This window comes from Cebus imitator, unplaced genomic scaffold (genome assembly GCF_001604975.1).
Source record: "Cebus imitator isolate Cc_AM_T3 unplaced genomic scaffold, Cebus_imitator-1.0 Scaffold613, whole genome shotgun sequence".
Taxonomy (NCBI): domain Eukaryota; kingdom Metazoa; phylum Chordata; class Mammalia; order Primates; family Cebidae; genus Cebus; species Cebus imitator.
Window position 1 is genome coordinate 1066229 of NW_016107928.1, and position 9335 is coordinate 1075563.

Here is a 9335-nt window from a genome sequence, read left to right on the forward strand (position 1 = left end):
TTTTGGGGTCCTTTGTTACGTAACAAAAGTTAACTGGCTCAACTTTTGCTGGTCCCATGGGGAATGTAACCTACACTCCCAGTCCAGAACAATTCCATCAACCCTAGCATTTGGCCAGCAAAATTAAACTCACTTTCCGATCCCTTTGGGCAGCGGTCCCCAGCCTTTTTGGCACCAGGGACGGGTTTCACAGAAGACAACTTTTCCACTGACGGGGCTGGGAGGGGTGATGGGAACAGTTTCGGGATGAAACTGTTCCACCTCAGATCATCAGGCATTATTTACATTCTTGTGAGGAGCATGCAACCTAGACCCCTGGCATGCGCAGTTCATAGTAGGGTTCGCTCTCCTGTGAGAAGCTAATGCCTAGGCTGACCTGACAGGATCTGCTCAGGCAATAATGCTCATTCACCAGGTGCTCACCTGCTGTTGTGCAGTGTGGTTCCTAACAGGCCACAGACCAGTACTGGTCTGTAGCCCGGGGTTGGGGACCCCTGCCTTTGTTTTTTTTTTTTTTTTATTTGGGGTCTCACTCTGTCACCCAGGCTGGAGTGCAGTGGTATGATCATGGCTGACTGCAGCCTTGACCTTCCGGGCTCAAGCGATCCTCCCACCTCAGCCTCCTGAGTAGCTGCGACCACAGGCATGAGCCACCAAGCTCAGCTATCCTTTAGGGGCTTTTTGATGATGAGACTAATGAAAGGAACTTAAAAAGCTTTGATCATCTTGTTTTTAATTTGAGGTTATCCCTTAGATTGTAAGTGTCTTTGAATGGTTAGGGAAGCCTGCCTGGGGGTTGCGTTTAATGCAAGCAACTGGAGCAACTCCCTGCCCTGGGAGGCATCCAAGCACTGGACCAGGGCACAGGCCGGGTGGCTTCCTCTTTTGCCAGGCTGATGGACATTATCTTGGAGGTGGCCCAACTTGGCACATTCTAGATTCCACCCCTACTCTCTGCACACTGCAGCCATCCCATAGAATCCCATAGAAGTAAATCTAGAACACTCAGATCCAGAAAAAAAAAATGACTTCTATCGTCAGTTAAGATGGGACACAGGCTGGGCATGGTGGCTCATGCCTGTAAATCTAGCACTTTGGGAGGTTGAGGTGGGTGGATCACCTGAGGTCAGGACTTCGAGATCAGCCTGGCCAACATGGCGAAACCCAGTCTCTACTAAAAATACAAAAAATTGGCTGGACACAGTGGCTCACACTTGTAATCTCAGAACTTTGGGAGGCTGAGGCAGGTAGATCACCAGGTGAGGAGTTCAAGACCAGCTTGGCCAAGATGGTGAAACCCCATCTCTACTAAAAAAATACAAAAATTAACTGAGCACGGTGGGGGGCACCAGCAATCCCAGCTACTTGGGAGACTGAGGCAGGAGAATTGCTTGAGCCCAGGAGGCAGAGGTTGCAGTGAGCTGAGATCGTGCCACTTCACTCCAGCCTGGGTGACAGAACAAAGCTCTGTCTCAATAAATAAATAAACATATAAATGAAAATAAGATGGGACACCAGCATTTGTGGTCCTAAAAGCCACAAATCATTTGTCTCCCTGTCTCTCCATGACAAGGCTCTGTCCCTCTCCCTTTGATCCTTGGCTGTCAGCAGAACTACCAGCCCTCAGAATGCCCATTTCTTGGCTGAAGCCAAATTGGCAACAAGAGGCTACAGGTCCTTTCTGAGCAAGGCTGACCACCCCATTGGATGAGGTGGTCCGTGTTCAGAGGCCCCGCACCATTTGCCTGTGTTGAGGCCCCAACCATGGTCCTGTAACAGGTTTGGGGCAGTGCCCCAGGCAGACATATTTACCTCTTATTTTCCTGTGGGAAGTGTAGACCTGGTTGATAAGCACTGGCCTGGAGCCTGGAGCACCAGCCCTCCCAAGGAGATGCCTAGCCGTGACTCTTGTTCTCACCTCTCCCTCACACAGGGAGAGCCCTTGAGCCAGAGGAGAGGGCTGCCCCAACCGCTAGGCCCCTAGGCCATGTTCCAGGCCCTCACTTGGACACATCCTGTATTCGTTTGTTTTCACATTGCTAATAAAGACATACTCAAGACTGGGTAATTCTTATAAAGAAAAAGAGGTTTAATGAACTTACAGTTCCATGTGGCTGGGGAGACCTCACAATCATGGCGGAAGGCAAAAGGAACATCTTACATGGCGGCAGGCAAGAGAGAGAACTAGAGAGAACAAAGTGAAAAGTGAAACCCCTTATAAAATAAACAGATCTCATGACATTTATTTATTACCATGAGAGCAATATGGGAGAAACTGCTCCCATGATTCAATTATCTCCCACCGGGTCTCCCCAACAACATGTAGGAATTATGGGAGCTATAAATCAAGACAAGATTTGGGTAGGGATACCGCCAAACCTTATCACATCCCAAGTTGTGCTCATGATTGTGGGAGAAATGGCCAAAGTCATTGAGGGACTGTCTCCTGACTAATTCTTGGTTTGGTTGGGGGGGTGGGTGGTGACAAGAGCAAGAGGCATGAGTAGAAGGGAGGGTATGAACCCTCATATGGACAGAGGCCTGATTCCTGTTGAAGAGGTCACTTCCCAGGGCTGCCCTTTAAGGCTCTACCTGCCGGTTGGATCCCAGTAGCCAAAAGAAGAAAGCATGAAAGCATGTGTGTGCATGTTCATGTGAGGATGCATGTGAGTATGCACATGTGTGCCAGCATGCTGTGTATATGTGAATGTGGGTAATCTGTGTGTGTCGTGTGTAGATGTATTCATATGCATGTGTGTGTGTGTTGTATGTGTACCTGGATGTTCATGTGTCTGCATTTGTGTATACTTGTGTGTATGCATCTGTGCCCATCTATGATGTCTGCAGTGTCAAGGGAAGATCTATTTTGGGCCATGGTCAGATACCGCAAGGCCTAGGAGCTAGAGGTGAAATCTGGAGTGTGCAGTCCCTGAGAGTCATTTAGTATCTCTAGCCCCCCTCTGTCAGATCCTTCCTTCCAATCCCCTTACCTTTTTCCTTCCTGTCCTCATTTCTGCTGTCACCGTTGGTTGGAGGTCGGGGAAGCTCCAGTGTCAGCATCACCCCTGCCATTAATATCAACTCTCCCCACCCTCACCCCCTAAGGGTGGCAGGGTGGCCAGATCCTGGGGTCACCTGTACCTGCCTGCAGAATGAGGAATGAGTGAGAACTATCCTTTCCTGAGTATCTATTGCCAGGCTCTGTTACTCTTGGCCTGAGGGCTTTCTCTGGCTTCCTGCTCTGCCCTCCCTGCGTTAGGCTAGTGGAGGAGTGATTGCCCCCAAGGAGCAGTCCTAAATCAAGGGCTGAAGGGGGTTGGGAGATAACTAGCTGGCTCCTGTACCCCTCAGATGGGATCACTCTTGGTGCGAGGTCCCTGGTGTCTCCTAGAGGTGCCCACAGGATTGAGCGCTCCCTGCCCACAGTGCCACCATGCTCAATACGCTTCCTTTATTGACTGCCTACCCTTATAAGCTCTCCCTGTGTTTCCTGAGGTCCCTCCCAAACACCCCACTTCTTTCTCAGGAGCTACTTTGGAGGGACCCAAACAAAGAGTGTAATTTATCTGTCCGTGAGTCAGGGGGTGGGGAAAGAATCCAGGCCCAGGAAACTCAACCCCTTCTGGGTCCCCTTTGGGAGGCAGCCTGCCCAGAAAAGCACAGCGCCTCGGCTCCCTGTGGTCTTCAGTCCTGCCTGTAGCCGAGCGGGTAAGATCAACTCCAGAGTGAGTGTCAGCGAGACAACTGTTGTGACAGATCTCAAGCCACATCTGCCAATGTAGTCTTTCTGCAACGAAGGACATTCATTTTGAGCCCCATCTTTTGGACTTCCATATCTATCTCTTGATTGCTCAGAGAGGGGGAGAAAGCAATGTTATTAACTGACTCTCCTAAAACCTGACATTTATCACTCTATCCCCAGAACCTAAAAGTACTAGGGACAGAATAGAGGACTCAAGAATATTTGTTGAATGCAAACATGTGACAGCAAGATTCAAACCCAGGTCTGTCTTCCTCCCAGGCCGTGCCACTTTCTCTAGATCCTATTGAAGATGGGAGGCCTGGAGGGAAGTGGAGAAGCCCCTCGACGCTGTCCGCCCAGCTCTTCTGCCCTTCGTCAAAGAGAACGGTCTCTGTAGGCCACAGCCCAGGGGCAAGGTCAAGGTCAGGAAGTTCTGCCCTGGGGAAGCCAGGGCTTGGCCTGGGAGGTGCAAATCCCTGCACATGAGCCTGTCAGCCTCGTCTAATCACACTGTGTGTTTTGACTGAGCAGTCTACCAGCCTCTCGAGATTGACGTGGAGATTAATGCCTGTTTAGCAAATTACAGCTTTCCCAGCACCTCCCGCTCCTGGGAGAGAAGGAGCCGCGGCAACGGAAAATAAAAACAAACCTTCACCACTCGTGGCAAGGCTTGGCCACAGCAATGACAGCCGGGCTCAACTCACCAGAATGTGGAGGCTTAGCAAAGCTAGGTGAGGTCTGGAGCCTGCCAAAAAGAAGGCTGAGGGGAAGCCAAGCCCACTCTCCCACCCTGGGACAAGTAGGGGCTGAGTGAGGAGGAGGGAAGAGTAAGGGTCATTCTGGAAAGACAGCAAGGGGCAGCTTGTGGCCTGGTCATCTCCTCTCTGGGCCAGGCACAGGGAAGAGAGGAGTCTGTATTTATTTATTTATTCATTTGAGACAGAGTCTTTCTCTGTTGCTCAGGCTGGAGCGCAGTGGCACGATCTCGACTCACTGCAACCTCCAGCTCTCGGGTTCAAGCAATTCTCCTGCCTCAGCCTCTTGAGTAGCTGGGATTACAGGTGCCCGCCACCATGTTCACCTAATTTTTGTATTTTTAGTAGAGACAGGGTTTCAGCATGTTGGTCAGGTTGGTCTTGAACTCCTGACCTCAAGCAATCCACCTGCCTCAGCCTCCTAAAGTACTGGGATTACAGGTGTGAGCCACCACACCCAGCAGAGAGAGGAGTCTTACCCGTTAGTTACACAGAGGAGGGAGCAATCTGGCTGTCTCCAAGGCTGTTTTCGCCATTCTCCAAGACAGGCTGACAGCTCCCATCCCTTTTCCACAGCTCAGACAGGATCTGGGGCATTATGGTTACTTTTGCCCAGTTTGAGGCCTTGCAGTTGTCCCAAGTGAATGCTCAGCTGATCATGTGTGAATCAAGAGCAGAGAGACAGGTTTGAAGGGAGAGAACATGGAGGAGGCGCAGGCATGGCGCTGCACAGATGTCCCCTGCGCTCCCTGTTTCAATGTGTGCTTGCTCGAGGCTTGCATGCTCTCAGAGGAGTCCCCAGTCAGATCAGACAGGAGCTGGAAGATGCTCACCTCAGCTCCCTCGCCCCTAGGAGGGATTAAGCCCCAGTGGTGCACAGCAGAGTGACTTTCCTGAGAAGCCCCTCTTATGGCATCCTGCTCCTCCCCATGTCACCTTCTCTACTCCACTACAATTCCTCCCAAATAAACCAGTTCTGCTCAAATTTTGCTCTCAGAGGGCTGCTTCTCAAGGAGCCCAAAAGAGCTCAGAGTTGAAAGGAGGGATTTGGGGAAGCAAGGAAAAGGGAAGCATGGAAAACACTCCGAGGGGTGGAAACCAGCCTCATGGCTACCGCTTCCGCAGAAGAAAGGTGTTCTGCTGGCATCCATCAAAATCTCTGGCTTATTTACTTATGTATTTATTTAGAGACAGGATATCACTCTGTTCCCCAGGCTGGAGTGCAATGGTGCGATCTCGGCTCACTGCAACATCTACCTTCCGGGTTTAAGTGATTCTCCTGCCTCAGCCTCCCAGGTAGCTGGGACTAAAGGCATGCCACCATGCCCAGATAATTTTTGCATTTTTAGCAGAGACAGGGTTTCACCATGTTGGCCAGACTAGTGTTGAACTCCTGACCTCAAGTGATCTGCCCGTCTCAGCCTCCCAAAGTGCTGGGAATACAGGTGTGAGCCACCGTGCCTGACTGCTGTCTTCTTTTTGAAACTCCCAACTCCATCCTCTCTCCCTAATGAACCCTCTGTTTTTCCATAACAGCAACAATGGGCTAACAGAACTTGCCCATCCGTAAGTGAAAAGATTTTCCGATGACAGGCCTCGGGGTGTGACCCACCCAACTCTGCCCAGCCCAGCCCAGCCCAGCCCAGCAAGCGTCTCTGGCTGCCTTGTGTGGCTGCCCTCTGGCCCCCACACCCACCTTTCCCCAGGTTGGGCCTGGGATGAGGTAGGTACCCAGCAGGCTGCAGAGACAGTGCTTTCCCTATGCGTGGTTCGGGCTCCTTTTCTCCCTCCACCCTCTCTCCCCTCTCGTCAATGAACTCAGGGATCTGGAGTCCTCAGATTCCTTATGCAAGAAGGGCCCTCCCCAATGCGTGGTCCTTGGCCATCTGGAGGACAAATTTTAAGGGGCCACCACCGGGGCTGGCTGTAGTCGGTTTGGAGGACTCATGTGTGCTTTCCTTTATTTCTTGTCCTAGCCTCATGTGACAGCTCTGTTTCAGAGGTTGCGCAGGGAAGAAATGGAAAACCCTAAGCCCAAAACATAACCTGTTGATTCTGTAAAGATGAGACCTGCACCCCACAGAGCTCTCTCTCTTTTTCTTTTTTTTCTTTTCTTTTCTTTCTTTTTTTTTTTTTTTTTTTTTTTTTTTTTTTTTTTTTTTTTTTTTTTTTTTTTTTTTTTTTTTTTTTTTTTTTTTTTTTTTTTTTTTTTTTTGAGACGGAGTCTTGCTCTGTTGCTAGGTTGGAGTGCAGTGGTGCAATCTTGGCTCACTGCAACCTCCACCTCCCAGGTTCAAGTGATTCCCTTGCTTTAGCCTCCCTAGTAGCTGGGCTTACAGGCGTGCGCCACCACGCCTGGCTAGTTTTTTGTATTTTAGTAGAGATGGGGTTTCACCATGTTGGCAAGGATGGTCTCAATCTCCCAACCTTGTGATCTGCCCGCCTCGGCCTCCCAAAGTGCTGAGATTACAGGTATGAGCCACTGCGCCTGGCCAGCACTCTCTTGATAAGAGGGCACTTTGAGGGAGCTGATGAGGGCTAGGGAATGAGCACAGGGAGGCCCTGGAGCCCAGGAGAGCGCACAGAAGAGTTTGGTCTGGGGCAATCAGCTTCATTCTTGATGTTCTGGAGAAGCATTGTTATCCTGCCTCCACACCAAAGTCCAGGAAGTGAGGAAGGGTGTGAGAAGGAGTCCAAGAGGACAGTTTCTGGCCAGAGTCCAGTGTGGTGCAGTGAGGTGGAAAGGGCCACAGAGTGGAGGGAGGGGATGGAGATGAAGGTGGCTCTGTGTGTTCCAGGGCTGTCCTGCATGCCATCTCATGGAACCCTCACATTAGCCCTGTGAATGGGATGTGTTGTCCCTATGTCACAGATGAGGAAACTGAGTCTCTTCATCAAAACCAGCAAAGCCAAGAGCAGAAGAAGCCCCATCTTGAACCCAGGCTTTTCTGGTTCATGAGCCATGCCCGTGCTTTTTGCACAAAACCTCGTACCTCCCCCGTAGGACTGAATTGCTGGTTGCCTGGTCCTTGCATCTCAGGAGCTCACTGCCCTTGTCTGGAAAGGAAGACGAGTAGGGTTCCCTCAGATCTTCCACTCCCAACCCTGGATGTCCAGAGGGTTCTGTGGGGTAGCTGATAAATGACCCGTTATGGGCCAGAAGGTACAAGCCCCAAGTTGGGGCTTGATTACTTCAAGGGACTTGAGGTCTCCCACCCCCAATTCCCAGAAGCATCTATATCAGTTGTCTGTGAAACTGATTCTATCAGGCCAGTTCTGGGTGCCATGGCTGATCCGGTTACTATTTCTGCATATCAAACTACCCTAATCCTGGGTGGCTAAAAAACCAATAATTTCATTCTATTTTACAATTTTGTAGCTCAAGAATTCCGGCAGGGTTTGACTACACAACTCTTCTGCTTTGAAAGGCATTGAGGGAGGTCTCTCAGTGACATTCGGCTAGTGAATGGATTGTTCTGGAGGCTTCACTTACATATCTAGAACCTAGGCGGGGATGGCTGGCAGGCTAGGGTAATCTAGTGTTGTATACCAGAGTAATCTTCCCAGCATATAGTTTTCAGAGTAGCTGGACTTCTCACACGATGACCCAGGGCTCCAGCCAACCAGGAGGGAGCTGCATTGGCATTTATGACCCAACCTTGGAGGGTACATTGAGGCACGTCGGCCATCCTCTGTTAGTTGAAGCAGTCACAAGCCCACCTAGATTCAAGGGAGAGGACATAGATCCCACCTCTAATTGGAAGGAGTGTCAGGGAATTGAGGCCGTGTTTTAAAAGCGTCATAATGGCTCAGCTGCCCAAGTTTGCCCACAGCCCTCCATGCCCCCACCCCTTCCTTTCTCTACTTCTCCCCTGCCTGCAGCCACACTGCTACCAGGGAGGCAGCCAAGGGCTCACCTCCTCTCTCAGAAACTGATCTGAAACACTCAGTCATTGAAAGTGTCAGGGTCTCCACGTGTTAGTCCCCTGAGGGGCATTTTCACTTTAAAATTGTGGCTCAAATGGCAGGGCATAACCAAAGGAATGCATTGCTAATGGTAGAGTTTCAGGCATTTACCACAGACCCGTAGTGGAGAGATTTTTTTGGCCAAGGGACTTTTCTGCTGCAGACAGCTGGCTGTTCAGTCTACCCTGAACCGATGAACACTAAACTGTGGCCACTGGGGCTCTACAAGCTGCTTGGACAGCAGCTTCTGTACTGTGGTTCCCCAACCATCACTGAAAATCCATACCCAGACAATGCAGGAGGGGAGGGGATGATGTTTCTGGCCCACGCTGGTGGCCAGTTCAGAGCTGTGCAGATTTACTGCTCCACAGTGTGAAAGCGTGAGATTAGAGAGAGCCGCGTGCACAGAACTCAAGTTTGTTTGAAACTTAAAATATTTATGTAGCATAGGCCCCCTCGGAACCGTCTACTTTCTTTTCCTCATTATTGTATTTCTCAGAACTAACAAAACTTGTATGTGAGAAACAAGGAACATGCCGAAAAAAAAAAAATTATGGGATAACAGCCGGATTTAGAATAATGCTAATTTCAATCGAGGAGGAAAAACTCCCACAACTCTGTCACACACACACACACACACACACACACACACACACACTTTTCTTGGTTTGGTTCACCCTGATGTCAGGATGAAGTGGGAAGTAGGTATGGTCAGTAAATCTGTTTTTTGGATAAATTTCAGAAATTTCCACACATATTCTTTTTAATGTTCCTCCACCCCTGACCCCAACTTTTAGAAACAAAGGCTGATAATACTTAGTTTCAAGGGGAGAGGTGGTGAGACTTCTGGGAGATTCTAAAGGGAGGCACCA